The sequence below is a fragment of the Lactuca saligna genome, chromosome 8, assembly GCF_052625555.1.
Source record: "Lactuca saligna cultivar CGN05327 chromosome 8, ASM5262555v1, whole genome shotgun sequence".
NCBI classification, from domain to species: domain Eukaryota; kingdom Viridiplantae; phylum Streptophyta; class Magnoliopsida; order Asterales; family Asteraceae; genus Lactuca; species Lactuca saligna.
The window spans coordinates 220,580,952-220,594,556 of NC_136424.1; positions in this window are offsets into that span (position 1 = coordinate 220,580,952).

Below are 13,605 nucleotides of genomic sequence, written 5' to 3' on the forward strand. Positions count from 1 at the left end.
GGGATCTTTTTCATACTCAGCCCATAATCTCTCAACTGACTTTGAATCCAAACAACCTGAGAGGTACATGATGCGGCAACTATATATTCTGCTTCTGCTGTGGACAAGGAAACATAGGTTTGCTTCTTTGATTGCCAACTTACAAGTTTTCCGTCAAGGAATTGACATCCTCCGGTAGTGCTTTTCCTATCCAATCCACATCCTCCAAGATCAGCATCTGAAAAGGCTTGTATGAAGAATCCAGATCTTGCGGTATACCAGAGACCGAGAGTTGATGTCTTCTTCAGATATCAAAAAATATTCTTTACAGCAGTCATGTGGGGTTCTCTTGGATTAGCTTGAAACCTAGCACAATAACAGACAAAGAACATGATATCTGGTCTACTAACTGTTAGATACATAAGGGATCCTATCATTTGTCGATAAAGAGTTATGTCTATAGCCGGTTTCTCCAGAGATGGGGTCAGCTTGGTACCGAATGTCATTGGAACCTTTACTTTTGAATCACCCTTCATTCCAAATTTAGTCAGCAGATTTTTGGTGTATGCTTCCTGGTTTATAAAGATGCCCTCTGGTCCCTGTCTAATATTCAAACCAAGGAAAAAATTAATCGGACCCATTGTGCTCATTTCAAATTTAGTCTCCATCAACTTTCTGAATTCAACGGTTAAGCTAGGATTCGTAGAGCCGAAGATGATATCATCGACATAAATATGAACAATCATTAGATGTTCGCCTTCCTTCTTTCGAAAGAAGGTTGGGACAACCGAACCTTGTTTAAACTTTGATATTTTTAGAAAGCGAGTAAGAGTTTCATACCAGGCTCTTGGTGCTTGCTTTAGCCCATAGACAGCTTTATCTAGTACGTAGTAATGATCCGGGTACTTTTCATTCACAAAACCGGGTGGTTGCTCAACATCGACGGTTTCTTCTAATTCTCTATTCAAGAATGCACATTTGACATCCATTTGGAAAACTTTGAAGTTCTTGTGAGTGGCATATTCTAGAAAAATTCGAACAGACTCTAACCTTGCCACAGGAGCAAACGTTTCTTCATAATCAATCCCTTCTTCTTGACAATAACCTTTTACAACCAACCGAGCCTTGTTACGAAAGACATTACCTTCTTTGTCCAGCTTATTTCTAAATACCCATTTCAAGCCAACAACAGAGGCATCTTTCGGTGTAGGAATCAATCTCCAAACTCTGTTTCATTCGAATTCATTGAGCTCATCCTGCATTGCTTGAATCCAATCAGAATGATCGAGTGCAACATTTACGGTTTTCGGCTCTATTTTGGAGATAAAAGAGTTAAACATACAAAATTCCACTTTGGAGAATAATGTTGTTTGTTTTGCCTTTAGTTGAGATCTAGTAAGAACACTTTCAGACGATTCACCAATAATTTGCTCTTTGGGATGGTCTTTTGTCCATTTTACTAGCGGAGGATAGCTGGGATCATATTCTGGATTTAGTTTTGCTTCAACTTCAATTTCAACATCGGACTTATCCCCTTCACCTTCGTCAGTTGAACTATCACATGTTCTTTGCTTCTCCCCCTCGACTGGCGAAGTGAAGCCTATATCTTCAACAGAATCGGCAGTGGGGGTCTCCCCCTCGATTGGAATTTCGCTTGTTAATTTTGGTTCATTTGTTTGAGTATCAGATGTGGCGGAATGGTAATTCTCCACCTCAACAGAAACTCCAGATGGTTTGAAGGTGTTATCGTTCTCCCCCCTGGAACGTTGAATCGGAGTTTGAAGTACTAGGTGATGTTTTAGGAGTAGGTGTTTCGGTTTCCAATGATTTGGCAGCTTCGTCTATAACTTTCCTCGGATTATCTACCTTGTTGTCTGCTGCTGTTACCTCCGAATGGATTGCCTGTTCCGGTTCATCGAACAACCGAATGTATTCATGAAACAGATTTGATATTGGAACCGAGACCTGTCCAGATGCTGGAAAGATGTCTCCAGAGGCATCTTCTGTCCTTTGAACCTTCTTCATGTAATTATCGTCAAAGGTGACATAGTAAGTCTCTTCTATTCTTTTGGAATGCTTGTTCAATACTCGGTATGCTTTTGATGACAGAGAATAACCCAGAAAGATCCCCTCATCAGCTTTAACGTCAAACTTATTTCGGTTTTCTTTAGAATTAAGGATAAAGCACCTAGAACCGAATATATGGAAAAACTTGACGTTTGGTTTCCGAATGTTTAAAATCTCATAAGGAGTTATTGAGAATCACTTGTTGAGGAGGGACCGATTCTGAGTATAACAGGCCGCAGCAATGGCATCAGCTCAGAAGTATAGAGGTAGAGAGGCATAATTGAGCATGGTCCTAGCTGCTTCACACAACGATCGGTTTCGTCTTTCAACGATTCTGTTTTGCTGTGGAGTATATGGAGCCGAAAAGTTGTGTGTGATCCCCTTATCAGCCAGAAAGTCTTTGAAATCCTTGTTTTTAAATTCCAGCCCATTGTCACTTCTGATGTTTCTCATCGTCTTCTTTAATTGAACTTCCACTTGCTTGATGAACATCTTCAGCTTGGGAGTTGCATCTGATTTCTGTCTAAGAAAGAAAACCCACGTGAAATGTCAAAAATCATCTACAATTACTAGAATATACTTACTTCCTCCGATACTCTCAATAGCAGATGGTCCACACAAATCGATATGTAACAGTTCAAGAGCTTCCACGATCTTGGTATTAATGCGTGTTGGGTGGCTTTTTCTGCTTTGCTTTCCCATTTCACATGCTGCACACAAATGCTCCTTTTCGAACATTAGAAAAGGAAGACCTCGAACGTGATCACCAATTACCAATTTGTTGATATCTTTGAAGTTCAGGTGAGATAGACGTCGATGCCAAAGCCAACTTTCATTAGTGTTTGCCTTTGATAGCAGACAGATAGTTGGTGTCCCTCGAATAGGATTAAGATTTAGAGGATACATTTCTCATTTTCGTGCAGATTTTAGCAGGACTTTCTTGGTTTGTTTTTCTATAATCTCAAATCATGTATCATCGAATAATACCTTCAAGCCTGTGCCCACAACTAATTGCGAGACACTAATGAGGTTGTGCTGCAATCCCTCCACATAAGCCACCTTTCTGATGGAAAAGTCTCCATTAGTTATCATCCCGTATCCTTTGATTGTTCCATAGGAGTTTTTTCCGAATTTCACAGAACCGCCATCCTTTAGAGACCGAAACTCCCTTAATTCCTCCTTTCTTCCTGTCATCTGACGCGAGTAGCCACTGTCTATATATCATTCGTCGACGAACTGCTCGTCACTGATTAGCTGCAATTTTAAGCAGATTTAGGAACCCAAAGTTTCTTGGGTCCTGGTGAGTTTTTCACAGAGAAAGGAATTACAATAGAAGCATCAACAAAATAAGTTCGTTTGACGAGACTTGTTTGATCTTTTCTTTTGATGGTAAACACCTTGATTTTTGTTTTATCTTCTTTAAATTTTAATGTATCTTTATTAGTTGGTTTAGTGTTTTTCGTTTGATTCTTAGGTTTAGGGGAGGATCACTTATGTTTATTTTGGAACCTGGAGGATCCATATCTAGAATTGGGACCGAAACCGGTGTTAGAACTGAATCTGGTGTTAGGACTGAACTTGGGTTGATGACTGAAACCTGGTCTAGAACCGAAACTTGGTTGAGATCATAAACTTGGTTTAGAACCGAAACTCGGTTGACAACCGAAACATAGTTTAGAATCGAAACTCGGTTGAGAACCGAAACTTGGTTTAGAACCGAAACTCGGTTGAGAACCGAAACTTGGTTTAGAACCGAGACTTCACTTTTGGTTTTGGGATTTGGAATAATAGGAATTAGGAGCAAAATATTCCTTTAACTTTTGCTTTCCTTTATCCATGGATTCTTTCCTAGGAGGCTCATAGTTAGGATTTTGAGAATTCCAATGCCTTTTCCGTTCACTTAGATTCGAGGCATATCGCTGATTTCTGAGTCTTTTCTTTTCAGCTAGCTCCTTCTGAGAATTGTGAACATTGAAACTTGACTTTGATTTCTCCTTCATTATCTTGTCTTCCACTCTGGTTTCGGTACATTCCTTAGTTTGAACTTCCGGTGCTTCCTGTCTCTTGAGTGGACCTTTCAGTTCTTTTCTTTCGATTGGAGCATCAGGTTTGCATTGATGGTTCTTCAGGAACATCTTGCGTTCCGCTTGTGCTAGGAATATCGAAACTGGAAGGTTTATTGATGGGTTCTACTATGTATCGTCCTTTGACTCTCCATGTGGTTCTCTCAGACAGACCCACAGTCTCATCTGCATTGTCAATGGGAGCAGACCAGAAATAGTCTTCGCATCCTTCAGCATTATCCTCTTCAACTATCATCCTCGATTCAACTGTTTGTCTGTGAGTGACTCCAGTCACAGCATAAACTTGGTTTGGTACGGTCTGTACCTTCTGATAAACCAAGGCCTTTTCTTTGAGTTTCGGTTTCTGTTCCTTTGACAGACGAGCAAACTCAACTGAGTTTTCTGAAATAAGAGGTTTTTCACTCTTGGCTTCATTTTTCACAAACTCAGAACAATCAACAACATCTTTTACTGAGATTTCACTCATCTCACTCTCTGTTTTAAATTCAGAAGAGTTATCTATTATTATTTTATTATCCTTGACGATTTTGGCATTTGATTCATCGAATGTTTGTATAGTTTCGTTTTAATTTTCAGCCTATCATTTTCATCTAAGATATCTCTTAACATACTTTTATGTTCCTTAGAATCGATGAAAGTTTCTATCTTATCTAAACCTAGCCTATATGACATGGATGTTTCTTTAGAGGAAACTTCTGATTCACACTCTGCTATAACATCATCTTCCTTAAATTCAAGAAAGGGCAAAATCATTTGATGTATTTTCTTTCCAATTTCACAATTAAGATGTAATTGAGCAATATTAGTATAAAGACGCTTAGCAACTAAACAGAAAACATTTCTTTGTTTTAATAATTTCAAATTGTCTCTTTCCAAATAAATACTCTCACCCCTAACTAACTCCGCTTCCTTCTGCTCGATCCAGATCCTTCTCTCCTCACTTTTTGAAGACACCCTGCCGAGTTGGTCAGTTAGGTTAGAGTTTTCTAGGAGGGCTTGCATGAGGCTACTACTTAGGTTGTTAAATTTAAAGTTTAGTTCATTTAATTCTTCTAGATATTCAGTTTTGGAAATTTTAAGAGATTCAAGGAGAGAATGTACCTTCTTGATCAATCGATCGCAGTCGTTGATCTTCTCACTCACTGGCTTGGCTGCAAAACACTTGTTCTCAGTCATGTTCGGTTATGTGTCTGCACTTTCGGTTGATGGTCCAACAGTGACGATCAAGCATTTTCCACCAGAACCTCCATTCTTTTCCAGAAACGCCTTTCCATGCGTGGGTCGTCTAACCTCTTCGTCTTCAGAATCTGTTGACCAAACTTCTACGCCGCCAAACTCGTCTTCCCCTGCATTTTCTTGTACAATTAGAGCATTCATCGAGCTGTTGGAAGCCTTTTTATTTTTGACTTTTTCAAGTTTTCGCATGTAATACGCTTCATCATCTTCACCCTCTCTCTTCTCATCCATCTTTCTTAACATACAATCTTTGGCAAAGTGGTTCTTGCCGTAACAGTAATTGCAGTCGTATCCAGAGTCTCCTGCAAGCTTGTTTTCCTTTTTCTCTTCCACCTTTTGAGAAGAACCTTTCGGTTCCTCTTTTACTTTTTCAGAACTGTAACTTCCTTGCCAATTTCGGTTCTTATTGGTGGGAAATTTTCTTCTTGCGAATTTCTTTGGATTTGTTATCATTAGAGCATACTCCTCACTTGTAAGATTACATTCTGACATGGCTGACTCTTCTTCTTCCTCAACAACGCTTTTTCCTTTAGAGACAAGAGCCAGCGTTCCTATGCCAGAGTCCACTTTCGCCTCCTTAGTTACAACACTTTCATGTGACTTCAGTATACCAACTAGTTTCGCCAGAGAGTAGGATTTGAACTGTTCATGCGCCTTCACAGTGGAAACCACAGCCATCCATTCCAGTCTGAACCCGTTCATGAATGTAACTTTCTGTTCGATCACCTTCCTTTCAATTCCATGCTTGATCAACTTACTTAAAAGATGATTGAACAGATCAAAGGTCTGAATGAGCTTCTCTTCAGGTTTCTGTTCAAATACTCCAAATTCTGACAGCAACAGAGTTTGAATGGAGTGTTCCAGATCCTTATCAGTTGAGTTGAGTTCCTTCAACCTATCCTAGATTTCCTTAGCAGTTGTGCATGAGCCTACAAGCCGAAAGGTGTCAGATTGTAAGGCGAATCTTATCATTCACATGGCTTTGACATTACACAGAATCTTGTCCTTCTCATATTCAGGCATCTTTTGAACATCTATCACTAGCTTGTTGTAATCTTTCTGTGTCTTGACGATCATGTTTGTTTCTGAGTGCACAAACGGTCCAAGAAAAATAGCTTCCCAGATGAGATAGCCATTATCTTTAGATCCAACCACGTAATCTTCAAAGTGATGAGCCCCTACTTCGTAGTCTTGAGCGTAGAGTATGGGAACTCTAGTTGTAGAATCGATGCTGTTTGAGATGTTAATAGGGTTTGTATGCGTATCTTCATGAGACATGGTGAGCTGCTAGAATCTTACCTGTAAACATAAGATTAGGGTTTTATCAAAAGATGAGTAGTCGTCATTAAGAAGACGACGGCTTCGATAAAAGTGGAAACCCTAACTATTTGTGAATACATAAGAGAAGTGTATCGACAAACACAATCTCCTGCTCTGATACCAATTGTTAGAAAAAAGTTCTATCAGGATCATATGATTCTAAGCAGAATATAAATAAGAACGTAAATAAGAACACAAGTATTGCAATGAATATGTCAAATGATTAATGCAAAATACCCCAAAAGAGCTCGATTAAGAACTTCAATCTGTAGAGGTAAATATTAGGGTTATAAGAATCAACATGAATGACTATTCTATTTTATACGCATACACGCATGCATATATTTATAAAAAAACCCTAACAACTTATCTAGATAAAGGAAACTATTCTAGATAACTACAGATGGATAAGCCCAATCCGATTACAAATCAAAAAGCCCAAGACGCAACCCTAAAATATTCTACAACTAAAAATCATGGAAAAATTTATGAACTAACTAGACTCATTTTACAAACTCCCAAAATTTACGGATTATCATTTGGACCTGTTATGAAGTTTTTATAAATTTTCTAATAACAGTAATCGAAGCTGTTACAAACAGAAAAATGCTAACAATTTAGTATCACCTTGTAACATGTTGACAAGGTGTATATCTTTATGTGCATGTATGTTATTGCAAATGAATGAGATTTTATCTTAATATATATACATGCATGAGTAAATTAATGGATTTTGATACATATACAAAGGATAACAAATTGTTATAATCAAAATACATCCATTTCCTACAAACATTTGAATAAACTATGTTAAATATAGTTTACATACGGTACCACTACTACCCTTGTTTTGTTAAACTATAATAGGTATAGTTTGTGATGCATTACATAACACACTCGTACAAAAAGGGTACTTATATACAATAAGGGATTTTCATTTCATTATACGTAAATTTGTTAAATACTTCGTGAGACATTCGCTTCACATTTACCAATAAGTCCTGTATTGTAACCAGAGTCTCCTGGAGGGAGAGCATGATAGTTGTGTATAGATATATATTGGGATTGACAAACCCACACCTAAGCTGCATGCAATAGCTTGACCGGATGTCTGAGGTGACAAGTGTCATAGCATTTCCGACGCCTGAAGAACGTCGTTTCAGGCCCACTAGGTCATAACATGGTTATAATAAACTCACAGAAAGTATTAACAAACATAAGAATTCACAGGAATTTCATTTAATTCAAACGTGTTTATGTCGATTTAAACACATATCATTTTCTAACAATAAGAGAGGTTACTTATACATTTTGTTCTTCGGATATAAGACTACATTACACATTTTAAAGAAAATATCAGATTTTCTGAAACAAACATGACATTTACAAGAGAAAGACTTTTACCAAGATTTAAAACAAAAGCCTATGAACTCACCAACCTTTGTGTTGACACTTTTTCAAACAACTTGTATTCTCAGGAAATCACTAAACAGGTATCAAAGTGCATTTTGAGGATGGGACGTTAAGGCGTCAACATTTCATGTTTTGTTAACATATTGTAATTGATTTGGAAACATGTAACTCATACAATGATGTAACTCTTTCAATTATCTATATGTTGGTTGTGTTTGCTTAAATTACTATTGTAATTGTGGTTATGATACTATACATGGAGTCCTCTACCCACGGACGTTTCCGCCATCCTTTGTTTGGGGGTGTGACAGATTGGTATCAGAGCACGGTTTATAGTGAATTAAGTATATCAAACCACATGAGATATACAAACTATAAACACATTTGGGACTGAAGTCTCTTATTTTAAAACATTTTAACGGGGGATATTTTTAGAAAAATAAATAGTTTTCTCATTTAAAAGTATACCTACGTGCATTATATACTCGCGTAGTGTCATAACTAGAAGAACATAAATTAAACGAGTATACCTTGGTATATGTGAATCAAGTCTGGGAGGGATATAGCCTGATCAACTATATCTGTTCGAGGAGTGATTTACGTATACTAGGGGATAGTCATGGTGGGCAACAAATCTAATAACCTAACTTCACCTTATAAGGAATGCATTAAGAACAAAATTTAAACATTCAAAATATTATAGGAATATTTGTATGATTGCTATAGCACAATATTATTATTATAAACATCTACATGCTACTTACACCCCTATTCTCGTACAGACGACATGGTAGGATTTCACCTACCAAGGGACTCGTACTTTCCCAAATCAGGGAAATGCTGGATGGATCGAGGAAGAGCCAGAGCAACAAATTGAAGAGGATCCCAAAGAGGATCCCGTGGAGGATCCGGAGGACGAACCCGAAGAGGAATCCGAGGAAGAACAAGAAGAAGAGGAGGAAGACAAAGAAGAAGAAGAGGAAGACGATGAGATAGTCATGGTTGAGAATGAAATTGAAGAAGAACTGGAAGTCTTCAACCCTCCTTACATCGCGAGGGTGCCCGCACACCACTTTGGATACAACGGGCCTAAGCCCTGTTGGGTAACAACGATCGAAAGGTGGAGCCGACAACAATGCAAACAGTTACCATATGGCGACCAACGAGGTTATTACGACCTCATCCACGGAGGACTGCTTGATAGAGCCCTCGCCCTTTATGACTCAGCGGATAGCAAGTGTGGATGATCGTGGTAGGACGACGACCGATGAAGTCCGGGAGCTGAGTGTCATCATAGAATCTACCACTGCTCGCACCAGAGACTTAGAACGAGACTCCCACCACCGAGACCAACTTATTCAGGACCTTCTCGTTGCTGGAGCAGAAACAAGGGAGTATCAGGAAATATACAGAGCGCTCGAGGAGAGAATGGTTGCAACCGAGCGGAGACTGGCAGAACTACAAGGTGCATCGATATCATCCCAAGCTCCACCAGGGAAGGATCGTCGTGAGTAGGACTCAATACTATTCACACATCTTCGTAGTATAGGTTTCTGAGCTTCAGTTGGTGCAACTCTTTTGTATGTAAGTTGACCCTGCGACTAAGGGATTACACTACTCAAAGGGCATTTGGGCTATCAAAAACTATCTTTTGCATTGATGTAATGGAGACCCTTGTGAGGTCAAATCTTCTTAAGACAATATGTACAAAAAAGTTATCGATGAATTTGACATGCATTTTACTTCATTGAATGTTGACATGAGATTTACTATGTGGTAATTAAAAACAATCTACAACTGATAAATTCTAAGATTTTAAGTGTACCTCGTTGTTATGTGTAATTAAAGCAGTAATCGGCCTAGAAATGACGAGTCCGCCTTAGGACATGTTCCTTGTTTGGTTGTAGACTTAGGGAAATACTATAAATGAAAACTCTATGACAGTTCCGTTTGAGTCATCACTATTTAATTCATAAGTTTATTTTCATAAATTTTTTTCTATGAATTACTTGCTATTGGAAACATACAAAAGTTAGGAAATACTATAAATGAAAACCAATGAACTAATTTCACGACACTCGACTTACATCCAATTGCTAAAAGACTGATGTCCCTTTTATCTTTGAAAATTCTATGACAGAAAAATGCCACCTCGTAGATCTGCCAGACGCACTGAGAGAACATAAACAAATTCACCCCCGCCGCCTCCCCAATTTGATTCCGTTATGTTCCAGGATGCGGTTACAGCCGCAATTGCAGCTGCTATGTCCCAAATTAGCACTAATGGTGCCATGAGGACAGGGAGTGGTATTAACATTTCTACTCAAGGGGATAGCCAAGTACGTTCAAAAGAATGTTCCTATAAAGACTTCACCAATGGCAAACCCGATTCTTTCAATAGAAGCTGGGGCGTCATCGCTTTGATGTAGTGGTTCGAGAAGATTGAATCTATCTTCGAAATCTGCATATGTCCCAAATCAGACCAAGTCAAATTCGCAGCTTGCACATTCTCCGACAGGGCCGTCACTTGGTGGAATGACCACGTAAAATCGCTGACACTCCCCGTGGCTAACTCATTAAGTTGGGAGGACTTGAAAACTATGATGACGAAGGAATATTTCCCAAGGAGTGAGGTGCAAAAGTTAGAACAAGAATTGTGGAACCTCAAGATGACGGGCTCTGACCTTGCAACTTACACTACCCAATTCAATGATCTAGCACTCCTCTTTGCTGAGGTGGTTACCCTGGAAAACAACAAGGTGGAATGATATCTCTTGGGCCTGTCACCCTAGATTCAAGATAGCATGATGGCCTCAAAGCCAACCACTTTTGACAGTGCCAGAGAGCTAGCACAACAACTCATTGATCATCAGACCAGCCATGTCACGGTGTCAACCACCTCCGATCAAGTAAAGGGAGGGAACAACAAGAGAAAGTTTTGGAGCAATAAAAAGAAGCAACCAGCACAAGACCCCGCCAAGAAGCAACAGACTGTTGCTATCCATGCTGCCACCACTGCAAAAACTATGACAGGAAAGGTCACACTGCTCGTTTCTATAAAGCGCCAACGCGACCGATCGACCAAGTTGTCAATGCAGGGGTAAGCCAAACATGCTATGGATGTGGTGAAGCGGGACACTTCAAGAGGAACTGCCCAAGGCCATGGGGAAGCAGTTGAGGATCCTACATTAGTTATCGGTACATTTGTCCTTAATAATTGTTATGCATGCGTACTATTTCATAGTGGAGCGGAGAGGATCTCCGTGAGCCACCAATTCAAACAACTACTAAAACAAAACCCCCAGTCATTAAAAGATTCATATGTCGTAGAAATGGCAAACGGAAAGAATGAGCGCACTAGTGATATATACATAGGGTGTACCCTCACTCTAGATAACCACTCGTTCAAAATGGATCTAGTGCCAATCAACATAAAAAGTTTTGACATCATCATTGGTATGGATTGGTTAAGCTCACATCGTGCTGACATTCTATGTTACGAAAGGGCCGTTTGCCTTAATCTTCCAAACGGTGAAACCCTTCTCATCAATGGCGATAAACCCAATGCAAATTTGCAAATCATCTCTTGTGTTAAAGCCCAAAAGTAACTCCAAAAGTAATACCATGCATTCTTAGCGCACGTCGTGGATAAGAAACAAGAGGTGAAGGACATCAAAGACATTCAAGAAGTATGCAACTTCCCTGATGTATTCCCAGAAGACCTACCAGGTGTACCACTCGAACGACAAGCCGAATTCCGAATCAACTTAATTCCCGGAGCTACCCCCATTGCCAAAGCTCCATACCACCTAGCACCAACAGAGATGCAAGAACTGGCCAGCCAGTTAAATGAATTATTGAACAAAGGGTTCAGTAGACCGAGCTTTTCACCCTGGGGTGCACCAGTCCTTTTTGTAAAGAAGAAGGACGGATCATTTCGCATGTGCATCGACTATCAAGAATTAAACAAACTTACCATCAAGAACCGATATCCCCTACCCCGAATCGACGACCTCTTCGATCAACTTCAGGGAGCAAGTTATTTTTCAAAAATCGACCGGAGGTCGGGTTATCATCAGCTATGAGTTTAAGAAGAAGATGTCCCCAAGATAGCATTCAGAACTCGCTATGGGCACCACGAGTTTGTAGTAATGCTATTCGGACTAACAAATGCATTTGCGGTGTTCATGGATCTGATGAACCGAGTGTGCCAACCCTTCCTAGATAAATTCATGATCATGTTCATCGACGATATCTTGGTCTATTCGAGGAGCGAAGAAGAGCATAGGCAACACCTGCGACTAGATCAGGAGACTCTAAGGACCGAGAAGATTTATGCTAAGTTTTCGAAGTGCGAATTTTGGCTCAGAGAAGTGGGATTCCTTGGCCACGTGGTAAGCAAGAAAGGAATACATGTGGATCCCTCAAAAATCAAGGGGATCGAAAACTGGTCAGCACCTACAACGCCAACGGAAATCTGACAATTTTTGGGACTCGCAGGCTACTACCGAAGATTCATATAGAACTTCTCCATGATTGCTAAACCCCTTACCAGTCTGACTCAGAAAAGTGTGGTGTTCAAATGGGAAGATAAACAAGAAGCCGCCTTCCAGACACTAAAACAAGCCCTATGCAGCGCACCGATCTTGTCTCTTCCAGACGGAATTGATGACTTCGTGGTGTATTGCGATGCTTCAAATCAAGGTCTCGGTTGCGTGCTCATGCAAAGGGGGGAGGTTATCACTTACGCGTCAAGTAAACTTAATAGCCACGAAGTTAACTATACTACCCACAACCTCGAATTAGGAGCAGTAGTGTTTGCCTTGAAGATCTGGAGACACTACCTCTACGACACAAAGTGCACCATCTTCACCAATCATAAGAGTCTTCAACATATCCTCAATAAAAAAGAGCTCAACATGTGACAAAGAAGATGGGTAGAACTACTGAATGATTATGAGTGTGAAATCCGCTATCATTCGAGCAAGGCTAATGTTGTAGCCGATGCCCTAAGCAGAAAAGAATATTCGGGTCACTGGGGTGAAGTCTTTGACAATGACGATCCATTCGTACCTGTTCACACAAATCAAGGAAGCTCAACTTGAAACCAAAAAACATTATGGGTGAGGCATCGAGAGGGATGGATAAAAACCTAGAAGTCAAGGAGGATTGAGCTCGCTACCTCATGAACCGGATCTGGACGCCGAAGTTTGGCAGGTTCCGAGATATTGTTATGAACGAAGAACACAAGACACGATATTCCATCCATCCAGGTTCGGATAAGATGTATCTAGACCTCAAGAAGTTGAACTAGTGGCCGAACATGAAAGCTGAGATTGCTACCTATGTGGGTAAGTGTCTGACTTGCGCCAAGGTCAAGGTAGAATATCAGAAGCCATCAGGACTACTACAATAGCCAGATATACCTGAGTTGAAGTGGGAACGGATAACCATGGACTTCATAACCAAACTGCCTAAGACATCAGGTGGGCTTGACACCGTATGG